The sequence below is a fragment of the Anguilla anguilla genome, chromosome 9 (assembly GCF_013347855.1).
Source record: "Anguilla anguilla isolate fAngAng1 chromosome 9, fAngAng1.pri, whole genome shotgun sequence".
Taxonomy (NCBI): Eukaryota; Metazoa; Chordata; class Actinopteri; order Anguilliformes; family Anguillidae; genus Anguilla; species Anguilla anguilla.
Window position 1 is genome coordinate 34,682,091 of NC_049209.1, and position 15,736 is coordinate 34,697,826.

Here is a 15,736-nt window from a genome sequence, read left to right on the forward strand (position 1 = left end):
TGCGGTTTAAGGGATGCGGTTGTTTGTCTTGTGTCTTGCGATAACGCTAATGTGCAGGGTTATTTTCTTGCATTTCACATAACCCTTATCGAGCAGCACAATAGCGCCGTCAGAAATCGTGAAACAGCAAATTAACTATAGAGCACTGCCAGCCATGAATGCCAAGCTAGCGGAACCTCACTGATAACACAGCCTACGTCTACCTCGCGGAAACTGTGAGATAACTAAACTCTGTGATTCCCAAAAGGGCAGGGGGTGTGCAAACAGACAACAGGTGGGGTGTGGTAAGGCTTGAAGAAGAAACAACCCACTTACAAAACCAAAAAGAAAATAGCTTTGAAGCGGAACCATAGTTGCTGGGGTGGGAGACGGGGTGGGGAGGACAGGTGGACTTCAAAAATGTCCTATTCTGAAAATAGGGGACTGCATGAAATAAAAAAATAAAAAAACCACTGCTCATAACACACGTTTGCCCCATCATTGACTTGCATATACCTGGGTATCCAGCCTGCATTTTATTTGTTCATTAAGAAGGTGTGCAGCCATTTTAAATGGGCGTTCCTGCTTCTGGAATCTGAAGGGACCGGCCCATTAGAAATGATTTTACTGAGGCGATTTTACTGCACTTTAAACATGTCGCTGTTTAAAGTGTCGCTGTTGTCACTGGGTTGGCGCGGGCGACCAGTATTGCAAGAACCTGATCAATGGCTCAGCATCTCTCCTACCTTGCCTCTGTTTCCACTTGTGGTGCTGAAATGGGGGGGTGGGGGTTGATTCCAAGGTCTCTGACTGACTGACTGACGGTGTGGTTACAGTAATTGTGCAGGAAAGGGATGTCCTGGGGTGGGTGGTGAGGTCTATTGTGAGATCATGGGGTCCAAAAGCCCTGGTGGCACCCCTGGCTATAGCTGACTTCTCAAGAGTCCTGTGTCCAAAAATAATGACAAACCTACTGGAAGCGAATGTGAGTCAGAGATCACAGATTTATTCAATTCAGCCGCATCTGCATTCCTCCAAGCAGAATCCCAGAAGTGGAAACACAGTTACTGTCCCTACAAAGTGTCCCTACAACGTGAGCAAATTGAGCACATGTGTCCACGAGCGGAGAAATGGCTTGTGTGCAACATGTGGCTCAGCCAGAGCTTCAACTGATCTATTCGGTGGGCAAAGTGTTTTAAACTTAAAAAACAGCCCTTGGTGATTTTGTGAGCAGAAACCACCCAGTGTTTGTGTGTTCTGGGGAAAAAAGAACAATAAGTATCGGGCCATCACAGGACTATGCAGCAGCTGGTGGGGGGCAGGAGGAGGGGGATTCACCCCCCCCCCCCCCACAGTAAAATCTCCCAGAGTCTGCCTATAAATAAGGTTTTTTTTTGTTGATCCTTCTCAGACCCGGCAATTCATTTTTGTTTTGACATGAGCCTTTGGTCTTAATCTCAAGAACCGTATACTCTACCATGCTGAACCCTACACCACAAGGGACATTCAATAAAAATTAAAAAGTGTATTATATTTTTGAAAATATTTTCACTGCAACATGTTTTTGTATTATGTCAAACACTTGCATTATCTAAAAAAAATGTATACTTAAACTTTTGTCTGTTTAGTCTCAGGAGAATTTTGATTTTCCTAAAATGATCTTAAAGCAGACCTCGTTTCTGGAATATCCCATACCCCTAAAAAGACTGTAATCCGACTGCTTTGTGGTAATTAACTGATGCATTGATATCATCTGCCTGTGAGGCCTGAGTAGCCCTTTGTCTTGATTGGCAGTTAAGTTAAACATGTCAAGTAACTTGCTTCCTGTAACTATATCCTGTTATTGGTCAGCTTTGTTTAAAAAAAAAAAAAAAAAATAATCAAAACATTTCTGCCATGTACTTTCAATCGGCTCTTGGCTTGCATTGGTAGAATTTCTGATTCACAGCCCTGATTTACAAGCCTCTGTCTCATGTCCTTACTGATGAACGATTGGTGTGCTTTTTGCCCTTATAAATATGCTGATCGGGAATAAAATATTTTTTAAATTGTGATATATCATAAAATGGAAAACTTTCTTTTTTGCTGCACAATCAACTTACTCAAAAGCGTTTTTTGTCAACCCAATGTGTTTGGACTGACTTCGTAGGTTTAAAGTTCAATAAAATACCATGTAATAAATAAAAAATACGCACACTGCTTCATGAAAGCCTACACTTTGAAAGGACAGATGAAAGCACTACACTTTTGAAAGCACTTACACATGAAAGCACTACACTTTGTTTGCTGGGGTAAAAGTCAGACATTGGCCCAATTCAGGATTAGGCTCCTCCTTCACCATGTAGTCAGTCATAAACTCAGTACTGATCCTTGCACCGCCAGGCTAATTTAGCAGCTGGCGAATGAGTGAGAAACACTACTCACAGATCCAGGCTTACTATGACATCAGCAGTAACTACTTGTCTGCAGGAGATGAGGTGTCCTGTGGTGAGGAGGTAGATGTGAAACACCACAAAATGACTAAAGTCAGAAAATGAATACACTTGTCTCTAGGATCTACCAAAGACCAAACAAGTCAATTTATTATCAGAACAGATGTTCAGTCTACTTTGAGCGGATGTGAAACATCCGGAGAATCTGCCCCTTTCTCACCACCTACTCTACCCAGCTCCTGGTCCAATCAATGGTACTATCCCGCCTGGACTACTGCAACTCTCTTCTGGCTGCCATCAGACCCCTGCAACTCATTCAGAATGCTGCAGCTCGTCTGGTCTTCAACCTCCCCAGACACTCCCACGTCACTTCCCTGCTCACTACCCTCCACTGGCTGCCTGTTATGGCTCGCATCAAATTTAAAACATTAGCCCTAGCATACCAGGCAGTCAAGGGATCAGCCCAGGCATACCTCCACAAGATCTTCAAACCCTACATGCCAGCCAGACCCCTCCGTTCCGCTACCTCAGGACGCCTGGCACCTCCCCCTCTTCGCACCTGCGCTTCCCGAACACGTCTCCTGTCTGTCCTGGCCCCACGATGGTGGAATGACCTCCCCGTGGAGGTCAGAACAGCTGAGACACTGACCCACTTCAAGCGACAACTGAAGACTCACCTCTTCAGGCTGCACCTCTCCCCATCCCTCCCTACCTCCCTGTAATCTCTAAATTAACTGTAAGTTTAGGGTTGTAACTAGGTGGCTGTTTCGTAGGTGACTTAGTTAATGCACTCGTCTTATCTACTGTTTGTATTTTTGTGTAGACTGCGGTGTTGCTGTTCTCGTTTCTTCCCTGCACTTGGAACTGTACTTCTCTCTAGGGTTTTCGACATACTTGTTCCTGGTTATGGTTATACACTTTGTTGTACGTCGCTCTGGATAAGAGCATCTGCCAAATGCTTGTAATATAATGTAATGTAATGTGGCTGTATTTCAGTAAGATAATATTGAATTCCTTGTCATGGGGGCAACATAGATACAGTCAGTACAAAAAGTCCAAAAAGTACATGAAGTTTTCAAACTAGGAAGTTTGCTACATTTTTTATTTTTATTTTTTTAGTTTTGGAGTCAAGAAGCAGAGAGATCAGAAGCTTCTCAGCAACAACATTAATAAACCACCAGCAGTCAGTACATGAGTAAAGTGTTTAAATGTTTCAGCATAGTATTTTCATCCGTAAAGCTGTCCCATGCTGTTGAGTCAATGTTTAAAGTACACCGAAACGCAAGAAAGTACAAACAGAAGAAAGTTATCCCTTCTGTGACGCTGACATGTTTTTTTACATGTCAGTTCACAGCTGGTGTGTCTCTTGAACTTGGTTTGACTTGTTTACAACAGTCATAAAAAATAAAAATAGGAAAAAAGGGAATATTTAAGTGACATTCTTGTAATTGCTAAGCCTACAAAACTTATTTTCCCAAAACTTTTTAAAGGACAAAAAGGAATGAAGATCCTTCAACTCATGCTTGTTTGTAAAATAACAAAAAATTCTTCTGATATTCTTATCACTTTTAAAACAATGTTTACGCTGTTCTCTTAACTCTGACCAGAAGCTTGTCAATCATACAGAATAGTACAGAATGAAATAAAGTTTTGGCACACAGTTCAGTACATGAAAAATATACTTTTAAGAATAGTCTTAGTTCTGGAATTGAAAGCAATGGGAGAACATTCTGAATTCTATTGCTCAAAGCATTGCTGCTGTTTGCAGCTTGTTGATTTACAGGCAGCTCTCCAGTGTGTGACAACAGCCTGAACTTGCCCTCAGTCCTAAAGGTACTCTTAATCAGGCAAGGAAATCACATTCAAAAATGGATTAAACTTTATCTTGAGTAAATGCCCATAGTTTTCTCTTCACCTGATCGCTACCAGACCAGATACATAGTGGTTGTATAATAATAATAATAATAATAATAATAATAATGATAAACGTTATTTGTATAGCACCTTTCATACAGAGATGCATTTCAAAGTGCTTTGTGAATTTTTAAAAGAGGATATAAAATAAAATAGCATGTGGGGAAAAAAAATCATGCGATTTCCATAGGAAAAGTAGGTGAGAATTTTCCGTGGAGAGTTTGGCATCCCACGTGCTGTGATATTTATCTTCGGTTAGAGGTGACAGCTGGTTCCTTTTAATTCCTTGCATTTTTCCCCCGGTCTCCGGCCCCTTGCATGGGGGAAAATGTAGTGCAGATGCAAGCGATAAATTTCACACTTTCACTGAGCTTACGGAACACGCATCAGCCCCCTATTAATCTATCTGGGGGGGGGGGGGGGGGGGGGGGGGGGAGGTGCTGTGGCCTGCGATCGCCTGTGAAGTCACTACAATATAACATTGGCACTGCAAATTCAAACCACAAGCCATACGTTTGCCCCAAGACTATTGTTAATCTGGATCCACAAGGTTAACCCCATCTACAAGGCAAGAGTTACCAAGAACTGTACTTCCCAAACCTTAGTCCTGGGGGCCACCATTTTGTAGGTTCAGCTCACTGCCCTTTGCTTTAATTGGGAACGGCAGATTACACGCTCTGTCTGTTTATAGCGCTGAACATCATGTTCTTCCCTAAAAATCCACCCTGATGTGAAATATGGGCTTAAAGTCAGAAATGACAGACCTTGGCTTGAAATGAAACCGCCCACACTCCCAGGAAGCAGTGACATACCCGAATTCCGACTTCATCCTCGATTCCCATCAAACTCTGGTGGAAGAACCGTGGAACGCCGCCCTATCTTGTTTGTAGGCCATGAAGGTCTTGTTGTGTTTCAGTACACTATAGGAATTCAGCAGAGGCTCCTATCCAGAGTGACTTACATAACTTTTTACATAATATCCCATTTGTACAACTGGATATGACCTCCAGCAATTCTGGTTAAGTACCTTCCTCAAGGGTACAATGGCCTCAAACTGTTGGACCTGGGAATCAATCCAGCAACCTCTGGGTTACAGACTTAGTTATTCTGCCATCACTCTACACTGCTGCCCATGCTATAGTTTTCTTGTTAATATCTTTGAAGTGATTGGCGCATGTGACAGCTACTCCTTTCCTGTTTGAATACTCCACTTGACCTTCCGTGATTGATAATGATGCATCTTCTATCCGATCGCTGTGGATATTTTAGCGAGCAATCTGCAAACCTGCTCTTTTCACCCCTGGACAGTGTCATAACTAAGGTGCCGTGGTGTAGTATGAGCCTCCCATTGATCCCTGGTCACTGGCCTCCAAAACCCCCACCCCTAATCGTACCCCATGCCCAAAATTTGGAAATCATCTATTGCGCCTCTCCAGTTACTGCATTGCCAATCTGCAAGGAGGAGCGCTGCAGTTTTAAAAGTGAATGCGCTTCTTTTCTACCGAATCCTCAGTCGACCCCATTCAAAAGCGGCGTTGGCTGGGCCGGGCCGTTAAACAAGCTGGTGAAAGTGTTGCTCTGAGCGAGCGGTTCAGAGCGCTCTTTGTTACATGCAGAGTGAGCAGCTCTCTGCTGAGACGGCCAGTGCAGGCTTCTCTAGGCTGGCAGAGTGACATCATTCGGATTGGGATTCTTTAGTTCCTGGCAGCTGGCACCTGTACCACCTGTACCACTTTCATGTTACACATGTACCACCTGTACCACTTTCATGTTGCACATGTAGCACCTGTACCACTTTCATGTTACACATATGCCACCAGTACCACTTTCATGTTACACATGTACCTCTTGTACCACTTTCATGTTACACATGCACCTCCTATACCACTTTCATGTTACACATGTACCACTTTCATATTACACAAGTACTCCTGATATTATGAAAATGATTATACTTTTGCCGCATTCGATCACTGCGTGAGGTAATATTTTGATCTTTTCTCAGAAAGAGAAAGCGCTATTCAATCAAAAAAAGGAAAACAAACCTCGATTACTCTGGGTACCAGAACACATCCTCGTAAATTTAAATGTTTAATGAAAGTCAGCACATGGCAAAATTTTCCTCATCCCTCAGGATGATTCAGGACTTCTGGTTTTCTTTGATGAAGTCCAAGGATCTGTCTGACTTTCATCCTAGTTGAATTGAGAGGGCTGCAGTTAGACTTCCTGCTTCAGAAGGTGAGTTCCTCTCCACACTGAGAAATGCTTCTTTCCTTTTATCTAATGATTCACGTGGCTGAACCGGCAGTGACCCCACATGTGATCTCTATCACTCAATGCAAAACACGTCTTGTAAAGTAGCAGCTGGTAACCATCCCTCAAACAGCATCTGGATAACACCTGCCTACCTTTTATTTGCATTTAAAACCAAAAACAAATGTGGACAGGTCGTCAATCTATAGCAGGGCGCACACACACCATTCACACACCGTTCATTCTCGCACTTATACCTATGGGCAATTTAGAGTCTCCAATTAGCCTACCTGCATGTCTTTGGACTGCGGGAGGAAATTGGAGTACCCGGAGGAAACCAACACATACTCTGGGAGCACATGCAAACTCCATACATAAAGGCGCAGGCCAGATTCAAACCCAGGAGGTGACAGTGCACCATCCCACTGCACCATCATGCCACCCCCAGAACTGCTGAAGTAACTGAGTCACCGCCAGGCTATCTGCACTTACAAAGCAGGCACAATGCAGGAGTCCCTGGCTAACTGGTGCTCAACCTAACCTTGACAAGGGCGATTGCACATATGGCAAAAACCAAAACTCAATAATCAAAGAAATCTGCACATCCTTTTCAGAGGAGGTGCTGAGCCAAGGGAACTATGATGGATGCACGTAAAGCTCGCAATACCCATGAGCACCGAGACACATCTATATAGTGCAAAACAGACAACGTTTTGATGTCTCTGGATCTATGTACCCTTGAGCAAGGTACTTAACCTGCATTGCTTCAGTATATATCCAGATGTATAAATGGATGCAATGGAAATGCTATGTAATAGTTGTGTGAGTCGCTCTGGATAAGTGCGTCTGATAAATGCCTGTAATGTAATATAATGTAAATCAGACCTAAACGTATGTGCTGAGCTCATAAGTGTTGCAAGTTTTACTTGCATTCAACAAACCAAAACTCCAAACATATGAACAAGCGTAACTACACAACCTATATGTAGCCCCCGATATCATAAGTAGTCATTATGTCCTTACCTAAGATTTTACTTTATTACTTTAACTAAGATGCCATTAACTCAAAGCCCCTGGCTGTTGTAACTGGAAACCAGTCAATTTAATACCAGACAAAAGATGCTGTCTGTTTTATGATCCAAAAGAAATGGAAAATTATAAATTTGATGGCTTAGTGTGCCATGCACAGTAATCTTGGGACATGTTTTCTTTTGAAGTGTAATGAGAAATCTTATTTGTTTTGGTTTGGCTGCATGATGACCTCACCCAGATGACTAGCGACTCTGGGCCAGGTCTGTGCCGAATCCGGCTCGGTAGTGCTGACTTCAGGTCCCAATCGGCCCAGATCCGGCCCGTTTGCTATCTGGGCAGGTTAGAATGCCGTTTCAATTCAAAGGGCATTCTGTGACCAACCCGTGTATTCAGAATGCTCGGAACAGATGTACAAAATGGATTATATTTGAAACCTGCTATTTGTAACCTTCTGATGAAATAGCCTGTATTTACACTATGTGTAGTGCAAAAAGGTATATGATGTGCTTCTGAGGTGTAAATGTAAAAGCACTTATTAGTATGAATATACTGCAGTATAACAGTGTCTTGGACTGGACACCATACTTCGTTTTATGTATATTATCCTAGGAGCCAACCAACTGGCTAAGGAATGCAATCCAAAACCATTATACATCTTTATAACAGACTCCCCAGCCCTGTACATGCCGATGGGTGCCAAGAAATTTTTTTTTATTTGGTCCCTGAGATTTCCTCAGTTTTTATTGTTGACGATATCAAGTTTTGGACAAGTCAGCAGGCTCGCTCTAATCATCGCGGTCCCTGCGTTGGTGCACATGCTCACAGATGTGTGACAGAAATAATTGGCTTGGCTGCATCATCCGTGGATGCGCTTGCCAGTTTCAGTAATGGGGAAAATGTCTCTAAACTGCGTCTCAGCGGTGCGTCATGAATTTAGCGATTAGCCGCAGACACTCTGCGCCGCTATCTCTTTAGCGTTTCATTTCTGTGCGAGCGCCCTACCTGAAGCTCAGGAAACTGCAGCTTGTAGGAATTACACAGTGTATACGTCTGAGAAAGATAAGGGAGAACTGCTGTGCATGCTGTGTTTTGCTTACGATTTGTTTCACAGCCTTTTTCACTGGGTTAAGCGTTAAGTCAATGGCAGGTAACTACTTCTGCATAAAAAAATGCTTTAAAAAGTGCACATTTGCAACTCAAAGGTAAGAACAAGCAGTTTCTTGCATATTGTGAGGGACCTTATTTATTTATTTATTTATTTATTTTTAGCTATTTTTGTGTTCAACCCAGGAGTGGCTTCTCAGGGGAGAAAAAAAAGAATATCTGCAATTAATTTACTTGAAACAGTCTACAGTTTCTGTTTCCAAAACAAATCTCCACAAACCAAGCTGTCCAAGAATGCTCCAGGAGTGAATTTGTACTTTAGACTGCAGTGAATGTGCTCTCATAATGGAAACCATATGCACATATCCCATCATATAGTCCTATCCAATCCTGCAGCATATACAATGTTGTGCGATAGGACACGCGTACTGTCATTCTACGTTGCTTGGAGACGTACAGCAGTATGCAAATGTTCGGGCTCCCCTGGAATCGCGTGTGTTGTTGAATCCCTTCTTGAAAAGAAGTTAACGCAATGTCTGCAGGATACAGACTGAAGCACAACATAAATCTGCTCATTTTAATGCACAGTTGTAATTCATTTACTGAATTTACTGTTTTATATTCGAAATTCAAAAGTTATTGTGCATTAAAATAGACATAAATATGATGTGTTTAAAAACGGTCCCTGCAGAGGTTTGTGTTAACCTGCTGTCAAGTCACTTCCAATGCAAAAATATAAGGCTGGCTTTCCTCATATTTTTGAAGCAAACGCTGATTCAATAACAATAATTTGGAACTTTCTTGCCATTTTACAAAGGATTACTTTTTGATTCAGTGCACACATACTGGTGCTGGAATAACTACTAAGGAACCACTGAGCCGCAGACAGGATGAGTTTGATGTTCGGGGTTTCCTGGAACAACTTCGATTTTTATAAAAGAAACATGGTTATTGGAGTCGATGAAATTTGTCTCTGTACAATGAAACAGCCCGCTTAATTATAGCGAGACACAAATTACAGCGAACCTTAGTTGCGGGCAGTAGGTTTAAAGCAGTGGGAATGAATGTTTAAAGTGCTGATATTGCCATTCTCTGGACAATGCAAATCTGGAAAATTGCTCGTCATTCCTTTGAATAATTCACCAATTATTATTGAGAAAGTTAAGTTAAGTTAAAAGTTATTCTGGAAAACATTGATGGTCCAGATAACAAACGCTGTCGATCTTAACTCTCATGGATGAAGTGATATTTTACCTTTCTCTTCTTTTTTATATTTTAATTTAACACAAAACAGACTTGTGTAAAGCTCTATTTGTCCTGAGTTCAGCACGGATGAATATATATTAAAGTGTGTTGTAGTGCAACAAAAATTTGTTTTGCTTGTTTGTCCTGGGATTCACGTCACAATCCACAGCTGACAACTTTCATTCATGAGACCTTTTCTTTTAATTTTTATTTCTTTTAATGCACTCAGGAACTTTTTTTTTTTTTAATTAGGCTTTTTGTATTTTTTATTTCAAAGTCATTGTTCTAGATCTCCACCGTTTTTCAGGACCAGTAGTGATTGTCTACATCAGCATTAGAATTCTCAGGTGAGAACAATCTGATCACATATTTGTGATGTCACAGCCTAAAGGGTTAATATGGCTGGGTGGAAATGTTATATTCATGAAGCCTATTGGAGATATTCAATGTTTTTTTTTTTTCCTGTACTGGTTTTATTTATTTCTTGGCCGCTGTATCTATTTGATTAACGAAACATGAGCTCTCGTGATGCGTCCCATGGCTCAGCACTGCTTGGGTATTGCAATCCAGCTTGTCAAACTGGGTGAGAGTCACCTGGAAAAGCCTTGCAGCCCGCTATTCTATCTTGCCATCATTGTGTCAAAAATGGTTTCCCATGTCAAAGCAAATAAACACTTTGTCTCCTTGCAAATCCCTCTCTTGACAGAATATTACAATACCCTGTGTTAGGCGTCAAATGATTATGGATACTTACAATGCTAACATTCAATGGTTAGGGGTCCTCCTCATAGTGCAGACACAGGTCACTTGGATGTGAGGCACCTAATGTCATTCACTGAGACCACACCTGAGCACACCTGTGTCTGAACGATGACCCCGTAAAGTGGAGCCAGAAGGACCGTGCCTTTGATCTCAGGTAGGAAAGCATTTCACGGAACATTTACGAGCAGAAGTCACAGACACCTACATTACATTTGGACTGCTTTACAGCCACTTATCTGCAGTTACAAAAGAATAAAAAGAGCTTTTAAGGGCAATAGGACAGTGAAGGAAGGACCCACGTTTTCACCCAAAAATATAAATGGCTTTGAAGCTTTTCTGCTTGTGCACATCATATTGCGCCCCCCCCCCCTCCTTGCTGAACTCTGAGCAGACTGAGACTAATCAGGTTTGGCTTTGGCACCAATGCGTCTTAGGGGAGGGTTTTGGGTCTAAGTGCTCCACAGGAACGATGGAAAGGGGATGAGAGAGAATAGAGTATGCCAAAGAGCCTGGTCCAAAACACGGCCCCCCCTCGGCCCCCCCAACCCCCAAGACTTGGTTAAGTGCTACTTGGTGGGGTTTGGGATCGTAACCAGCGCCAGGACTTTGTGCCGAGCGATTGTGTTGTTATTCTGCAGACTTGTGAGAACAAGATGGTGAAAAAATAAATAAAGATCAGCAAACGACAACCGGCACATGAAGCTGTGGGCTGCTGAGTTGCTGATGTTCCTGGGCTCTGCGCTGCGCTGTCATCTTGTCAGTCGGTGTCATCTTGTCAGCCCCGTACGTCAGCATGGTGTTGACCCCACCAGAGGCCTCTGAGTGCAACTGTGTGCTTTCTGTCCTGGTGGCCGTTAGCATGGACACAGCTCTCGGCAGCCATTTTACACTGCGACCCTCATACGCATAATTGCACTGAAACAACAGAGGTGTAACAAAGTACACACTGTTACATAGTATGCAGAGATGGATCTAGAAATTATTTGTGCAGGGGAAAAAAATAGGACAAAGGTCTCCAGCACTTACACTCGCCCACACACAAATACATGCATGCACACACGCACACACACACACTCACACACACACACGTCTCCATACAATCAGATGCACACACACACACACACACACACACACACACACCTACATGCAAATACACATGCCAATTCAATCCACAGTGAATGCAGAAAAGGTGAGGAAGTCTCTAAGCTGTCTTCTGTATTAATTAATTTCTTTAAGGAAACCCAAGGTCCATTAATAGTATGAAAGGAAATACCCACACCCTTTGTTAAAAATTGCCACTTATGCTGATTGCGGTAGTAATTTATGATACACTTTGGTAAGCTTAAAATAAAATGTTTTTACAATTCTGGCATGCTAGGCAAAAGCAGTCATTTGGCACTGTCATGCAATCCTCATCAGGCATTTCATCAGCATTTCATCAACATGTCAAGACAAAGACTCAATTAATAGTGTCCTGTAGACAAAGGACACACTGAACTAGCTCCATGTCCTGTCTATATAGATCAACTTTAAAAGCCGCTAACATCGAACTGAAACACCGTACTCGCACTACTGACAAGGACAAATACCCACCGCGCATGTATATATTATTCATTTTGATATCTCAGAGATAATAACAGAGTTTGGCGAGAGCATGAATACTGATGTACGTACACTTCAAAACAGGAGTTCCTGCCAGCTGCGTGATCAGGAGTTATTCCTCAAAGTTTGAGGAACACTCGTCTTATAAAGCAAAGTAGAACTCATGATCTTGCTCTGGGTGTTTTTCCATTATTGTCTGTCTGCATAAATAAATGTGTTTCATTTTTGGGTGGATTTTTTTCTTCCTTTATGGACATGTAAGGTAAGCATGTGTTTGTTAAGACAATGAAGGAGGATGGATGTGAATTCCTACTTAACCTTATCCATCGACCTCAGTGGGTTAACGGGCAATGCTACTGTAGACCATAACGTACAAAGCCTGGTGTCCCTGGAAAAGCTGGCAGTACTGGTAATTGTGACAGAGGGCTTCGAATTTTCTGCCGCAGCTGAGATTTTACTCAAACAAGCAAGCACACTCCAAAACCTAGCAATGTCGCATAACAAGCCTCGCTCTCTTTTTACATACACCGTAACTGTGACTGTCACATCAGCTAGACGTTCCCAGTACCCGCTCCTTATCTTCAAAATGAGTCACCTGCTGAAGTGAAAATGTGCGCTCTCAACCCAACATCGGATTTCAGCCCACAGCCTTGCATCACCACAATCGCAGCCACCCAAATAATTCCACACGGTTCACAGTCACAATAAACGTGACTTCCAAAAAACACTCAAATGTTGAAATGCTGAGTTGTTAATCACAGTATTACATCACCACAGTCATACCTATCCAAAAAAACTTCTACGCAATCACAATGATGTGACCTCCAAAACACCCAAATGTTGGAAAAACAACTGTATTAATCACAGCATATGCATCATCACAAGCATAAAACTATCTAAATGATTTTGCACAATTATTTGACTTCCAAAACATTCCAATGTTGACATACAGATTTATGAATACAGCTGTACATACTATCAGGGGCGGAGCTAAGAAGGGATCACAGGAAAAGCTTTCCCATTATAGTGGGTCCCAGGCTACCAATATTGGTGGTGTGTGTGTGTGTGCATGTGTCTGGGTGTGTGTGTGTGCATCTGATTGTATGGAGACATCTGTATGTGTGAGTGTGAGTGTGTGTATGCATCTGATTATATGGAGACGTTTGTATGTGTGAGTGTGTGTGTGTCTGTGTTTATGTGTGTGTGTGTGCGCATATGTGCACGTGTGTGTGTGTGTGTGCTTGTTTTATTTCAGGAGCAACAGGTTAATCACCTGAAATAAATAATAAAGCGAAATTGAATTTGGACATATGCTAATAATACTGTACGTAACACTCTCTCTACCCTACAGAAACAGGATGCTGAGGTCAGCCAGGGCCTCATTAAAAGCCTCTCTCTCCAGGTGAGCTCAGCCAATAGGAAAGGCCAGGCTGCCCACTGGCGACCGCTGTCATCCACCCCTGCCATTGGTGCTTCATCATCACTATTACATCACTTCCCGGTAAGTGCATGGCGGTGACGAATCAGAGCACGGGGCCAGACGGTAACGGACAGCTCTTGAACCGAGAGGCTTCTACACAGCATGCAATGCTTCATTTTCTTCTCTCTGAATTATGTGGAAGGAAGACGAAGGTCGCTGAGGAAGTGAGCAGTGTCTTGCAGTCGGCGTCTTTGCCAAGCGTGCTTTGCAGGGTAAGACGCTTCCACGGTCCTGTCGATGGACATCTGAAACTCGTGTGGAACGGCAGTACGGGCAGAGGTGTTGTAACGATTTCAGCAAGAGGTGTGTCAGGGGGATCGCATTTTTGAGCCACTGTGTTCATTTATTAAGGCAGAAGAAATGCAGCTTCAAAGACAAGCACAGGAGGAGCAGAACTGGGAATGAGTGCGGGTTGTCTGTTCTTTTTATAACACAACCTGCCGCACTAAATTCAAATCTGTCAAACAGATTGCAGCGAATGCGTACTGTAACTGGCTATCTCAAAATGCAATCCCAGACTAGTTCCATTAAAACAAGAAGTCATTTGTGGCCATCAAACTATACACACTAAAAGTAGCGACTGAGGCAGCAGTGTAGCAAAGAAGGCAAGGAACTAGGCTTGTAACCAAAAGGTCATAGGTTCAATTCCTGGATAGGACACTGCTGTTGTACCCAAGCGGCCAAAACCAGACTTCGTTTTTGAAGCTCATTTCCTGGTGTTGTAGTTCCTGGTTGCTCACTAGCGCCACTACGGATGGCTCCAGTATAGGTGTTTTCATATCCGGTTTCCATGTAAGTCTACGGTACAAATGCGATCAAAATACAAAGTCAATAATTTTTTCTCACAAGAACAAATAGTCATAATAGGTGTATTTTATTCGTCTTATGACTGTCCATGGGTCGATTTCATGATTTATTGCGTCATTTGGGCACAGTGCCAATATTTGTTCTGGACCAATGAGGTACAGCTTTCATCACTTCCGGATTACTGCGGAGGACTGAGCTACAGTAGGGGCTACAATCTGTGGTCACTAGGGTGGGAGGTGGCGTCTCTTGGCCTTGACATTGCGGCTCCGACCACGCTCCACCTGTGCGAAGTCAGAAAATGCAGGCATCCCATTTTGTAGTGGTTTCATTATAGCGTGTGCTATTTACAGCTGCACTAGACGACCATAAAATAATCCTCCTGTGAAGTTTTGCGGTAGCCAAGTCATTTTTACTATTTCCTTTAGCCCACTTAACCAAATAATTAGTTGGCAGAAAGCGTAATCAGCTAACGCTTATTTGCTATATGTGGTAGTCCAGTAGCCTATGCTAAAACAGTTCGCAACTTCGGCTATCAAGCAATCTGACTAGCTAGCTAACCCTAACCGGCAAATATTCCATCTGTCAAACGTGTTTGACGGCTTGTCAGTCGTATACATTCCGTAAATGTCTACCTGGGCTATGCTGCACGAATGTGACAAAGCTAGAAGCTAGCAAGAAAATAATAATAATTAGAAATTCAATGTACATTATTTTTGTCTTTATGCAACAGGTGGAAAACTTGCTCTTCAAAGTGCATTGTCATATTTACACGCCTGTAAATCAGTTATTAAAATACTTGGTAGATTTGTTAATCACAGCTGACAGTGTTAATTTTTATTCGGTAAAAAGTGACTTGCGAACGATCGGTCAGCTAGCGTCATCCAGCAAGTAAATACCACAAACGGCGATGGAGTAGTAGCAGTTAATGGCTCATTAACTGACTGTGGCGAAAACCTACGACGATAACTTGCTTGGTTAACAGCAGGTCTACCAGACAGTTATATGAAAATTAGCCTAGTCAAATCACCAGTAGTCTACACATCTCTGATTGATTGACCATCAGTGCAGTCGATGTTCTTCCCCTGTAGTTCATATTGCTAATGCGTGAGCTAACCACGGATAGCTT